A 5102-nucleotide genomic window follows, 5' to 3' on the forward strand; every position below is an offset into this window, starting at 1 on the left:
CGGTTGTCTGTCGTAAATTTCCACATTCCTACTCTGCCTCCTCTTTTAGATACCGCGTACTTTATGTAACCAGTCTTGGGCGTTTAGGAGTGTCCAGTATTTGTTGCTATTATAATGACACAGCAAACATTTTTGCAGGATTCATTCTCGAAGCAGAATTTCTGGATTCTCATTTTAATGAAGCAGGATGTGTCAGAATATTGGATTGGGAGTCATATTTGATTGTGGCGTGTTTTATGGCATTTCTGTGGCTTTCACCCATGGGTCTGAGTCCTGGAACCCTCCAGAATTAAGTTCCCTTGCCATATAAGAACCCACAGAGACTGGAAGGCAGATGCCATGACATCCCTGAGCCTTTTTTACTTAAGGGTGAACCACCCAAGTTTGTATCCCAGGACTTAGGCAGGCCCTCTTCATTTATCACAAGGTGGACCCATGAGATGGAGCAGGGCTGTGCACCTTCTGTTACTGGAGAAATACTGGGAAAATAGCAACGCGATCCTGCTTATTTCAGAGGACGGCACATTGCCAGTGTCGTCATGATCTAAGCTGTTTTCTGAGTAACACTGACTTCATAGATGATGTTGCAGTTGCCAACTGCTTCATTCGTAGGCCACTCTGTCTCTGGGGTCCCTTCCCCTTTTAAATTTTCAGCATTAACTTAGTAACATGGCTTAACCCTTGGGAAAACGTTCTCTCTGCTTCGACTTTTCACTCTCCATGTCTTAAAAGACTGGGCTGAGAAAACGTGTGCTTCGTGGCAGTTTACTGGTTTGCTTTCCAGAGTGGCTCTGGAGATTTTAATTGGAATTGGGGGGAATGACATGTCATGTCATGTCATTCCTTATGTGTATGGTTTACGCCCAGAATGCATTTCCATATGCTCCCCTTAGTCGCATGCCTCTGTTCCTTAGGGTGGAGTCCCGTTCTTAGCACACCTGGCTGTCGAACTTCATTGTGACAGGTACTTTATAAGTAAGTCTCCAAAGTATGGTTTCCCCGTCCAGCTATACCTGAGAATCACTTGGGGCTTTTAAAAAATGCACATTTCTTGCATCATTCCCACTCTGCTTATTTAAAGTTCCCAGTGATTCTGATACTCAGCAGGGTTTGGGAACCAATGTTTAAACGAACTTGTGAATTAGGTAGTAGTATCCCCATTTCCCAGGTAAGGAAACTTAAGACTCAGAGAGGTTAAGTGGCTTAAGATCCAGCAGCTAGAAAGTGCAAAGATAAGCTAGAACCTGACTCTGAGTTAAGACGTCTGCTGGGGCTTTGCAGTTGAGGAAGCCAAAGTTCAGAGTCTGGCATCGAGTGGCAAAAAGAGATTCTTTTCTTGCCAAGCTGAAGGCAAGCCAGAACGTTTGGAAACATTAGTGGAAGGTATAAATTAGCTGTCTATCATCCTAGGGGGAATTGCCTTGTGGCCTGGAAAGAAAGAAAAAATTTATATATATAAATATAAAATGTAACTAGTTCTCTATTGAGTAGCGCCTGGGCCGATGCAAATGGAACCTGAACTCTGTCTTCTGGCTGTGTTCTCTCTCTTGAGGCAGACAGCCTGGTCCGCTGTAGGGACTCATATTTGTCGAAGAGGGGAACACGAATTGTAATTAATTTGATAAACTGCTAGAATAGAAATAAGTAAAAAATTGTCTTGGACAGAGGGGTTACGTCTTGGAAGATCAATGGGAAATTCCAGGCTGAGCTGGGGAACGTGTGGACAATGGAGAACCATTGAAAGCTTTTCACATTTGTTCTTTAAAAAGTAACTGGCTGCAGCAGGGGGAGTGGGAGAGGGCTGGGGGAGGAGAAACTGCAGACCAGATGACTGAGTTTGGAGTGGTTGCTGTGTGCAGGTGTAAGGCTAGGGTTGACCTAAGCATGGCGGTGGGATTGGGGGCTGGATGGGAGAGACCTCTGTGAGAGAAGTGCTGGGCCTTAATGAGGAAGAGGCAGGCTTATGAGTAGGGGTTTCCATTGGACGTCAGGACCCGAGATAAGTTTCCCATAGAAACACAGCTGGTTAGAATGCTATTTGTGGGTATTGTTGGTGCCACACATTGTAGATAATTGGGTGCTGGTGGACCAGCCTGAAAACATAGCCACTATTTGTAAGTGTATTTCTGTGGAAAAATACAGTATGAATGCTAAACCCATGAACTTGAAAATGAACTTTAGAACACGATCTCTTCCTAAACTGGGGACAGCTTTGCAGAAGGCCACAGTGAAAGAGAAACCATTCTCTTGATGCCTGTTGCCCACTCTGTCACCATCCTTCAGGTCCCTCCCAGCTTACACATCGTTTTGTCAAGGAGAGCTTATCTAGATTTGTAGCCGAAGTAGAACATCTTCCCATGTGGTCCACTGGCACCCTGATCTCTGCTTTGTGGCACTCCTCCACCCATAACCATTTGCTTAACGTCTCTCTCCTGTGCTCTGTTGGCATCATGAAGATAGTGACTGCCTCTTACTCACAGCTGTATTCCCAGTACGTTGCACTGTGCTTGCCACATACACGTACTTATGTGTTTGTTGCACTGGACTGAAATTTGGACCAGGTAATGGGTTGGGTAGGAATTTGGTCTGTTTAGGGAGAGAGCTAATGGCTTGGTCTCCTAGGAGCCTTATGGGATTTTTCGTTTATATGGGGTCATCATCGTCCCCTTAAAAAGGATGTTAGGAGAGGCTGCAGATATCAGGAAGAATGGATTCAAAATTAAGATACTTGGGGAACAAAGCAGTTTCCATCTACAATGCATAATATCTGCTGATGGGTGTGAGGACTTGGGGTGACTGGCAACAGGAGACTGGTATAGTCTGAAGGCAGGCAAGAACATTTGGGAAGATTAATTGAAGGAAGAAATTTAGCTTTCTCGCCCCTGCGGAATTCCCCCATGGCCCGTATAAATGCATATGCATTTAGAAGGAAGGAGAAACCCCTGCTGTGTCATCGGGGCCAGAGAGACCCACAGGGAATGTGGAACTGAATTTAGGCACAAGGCTCAAGGATCACTTAGGAAATGTTTACTAAGCCCGTTTGTCATTTCAAGCCTTACCTGATCCGGGTGAATTTGATCCCTTTCTCTTCTCTGTCAGTGTGTTGGCCTTTCCCTGAGGGCTGGTGCTGATACAGTGCATGTCCTTGTTAATTAAAGGTAACCGCTGTTAACTCAAGGGAGACTTCGGCTTCTGATTGAGGCTGTCCTGGTAGGGAAGGAGTAAACCTGGCTTTTAGGCTGTAAGATGCACCTGTCCTCACAGCTAGGCCCTCGTCACCTGGAGGTGCCCGCTCCTCCTACTGGAGAGGAGGGATTGGCACTTCTCGTGATCACTTCCATCAGTTAGGGTTCTTTGCTTGCAGGCACCCGAAAAGGACTCTGGCTAACTTCAGCAAAAGGGACTTTATTAAAAGGACGTAGAACATCTCCCAGATTCCAAGGGCCTGCTGAGAAGTCTGACATGGAGGGGGTCCCGGGGATCCAGGAGCAGGAACTGACCTTACCACATCTGCTGGATTAAGTCAGCTCCACCTTCTCTTCTCGTCTCACATCTCTCCCTTTAGGACTGAACTCCCAGGCCTTATTGTTGCTAGGAATTCATGGGAAAACATTTGACTGACAGTCCCATTTAGACCACCTGTAACTGGGGAGAGTTAATTTTCCAAAAGCAAAGCAAAGTGCTGTTGCTTCATAAGAAGGGGAAAGAAGATGCTGGATGCCATAAAGCCCCAGCTGGCCCCCCAGGTGCATGTAAATGACCTGTATAGCCTCCTGGAGGAGCCTCTGGCTTTGCCTCATTCCAACCCGGCAACAGGACACTATTTCTTCCCATCTCTTCCCTCAAGCTCATCTACAGAGCATTATTAGCAAGCGGTGTAGATTTTGCTGAAGATTTTGCAGGGAGAGCGTAGGAAGGTTGACGTTGAACATCACAGGGAGAGTGACCCCCTACACTTCTTGAGAGCGGGGACTGTGTCTGCCCACCGTCACATCCCCAGTACCTAGCACAAAGCTTGGCATGCATAGTCTTCTTGAGATAAATATTTGTTGAAGGAATAATCCATTTCATAACCTAAATTCTCTTTAGCTATCAACTGGCTCCTTGCATTTCTCTCCATCCTTTCCTCATGTGGCTTTTCCAGTCCCCTCTAATGTCTTGGTCAATTTAACTCTGGCTCCAAACCTCTATACTCAGCAAAATAAAAGCCTTGCAGTTAATCAGACCTACCCACCTGAGAAAGGCTTGTCAAAGTTATTCACCAGATACAAAGCAAGACTCTAGGTCAGTGAAGCAGAGGAATTCTGCCGCTAAAAGTATAAGATTATTTCATTATGTACATACTCCCCAAGATTCTGATATGTCCTCTCTAGTGGGTTGAATAGAGGCCCCCAAAATATAGGTCCATGTCCTAATTCCTAGAACCTGTGAATTTGGCCTTATTTGAAAAAAGGGTCTTTGCAGATGTGATTAAGTTAGGGATCTTGAGATAAGATCATCCTGGCTTATCCAGGTAGTCCCTGAATCCAAGGACAAGTGTCCTGTAGGAGGCACATGGGGGCTGTGTAACAGACAGGAGAGTAGAAGACGGACGCACGCAAGAGAAGCTGATGTGAAGACAGAGGCCGAGACTGGAGCGATGTGACCACAAGCCAAGGAATTGCCTGACGCCACCAGAAGCTGGAAGAGGCAAGGAGCAGAGTCTCCCCAGAGATTTGGAGGAAGTGTGGTCCTGCCGACACCTTGATTTTGGACTTCTGGCCTCCAGAACTGGGAAAGAACAACTTCGATTGTTTTATGCCATCAAGTTTGTGGGGATTTGTTACTGCAGGCACAGTAAGTTAGTCACCCCTAAAGTACAGTAATAACCCCCCAACTCTCTTCTCTCACTTCCTTAAATGCAGTGTGCCCCTGTCAGCCTCTTACCCCTGGAACACGCAGCTCTGTCTCTGGCCCGGCAAGGGGAATTGGCAGTTATATTTCCTCCCCGCACGTGAGCCAGTCAAGCTCTGCCCAAGACCGAACAATTGAGCACTACAGTCCCACCAGCTAAGGCAACCTGGATGCATCTCTTCTTTGCTAGTGAAATTAGCTTTAACTAA

Source organism: Equus quagga, chromosome 16 (genome assembly GCF_021613505.1).
Source record: "Equus quagga isolate Etosha38 chromosome 16, UCLA_HA_Equagga_1.0, whole genome shotgun sequence".
In the NCBI taxonomy this organism is placed as follows: domain Eukaryota; kingdom Metazoa; phylum Chordata; class Mammalia; order Perissodactyla; family Equidae; genus Equus; species Equus quagga.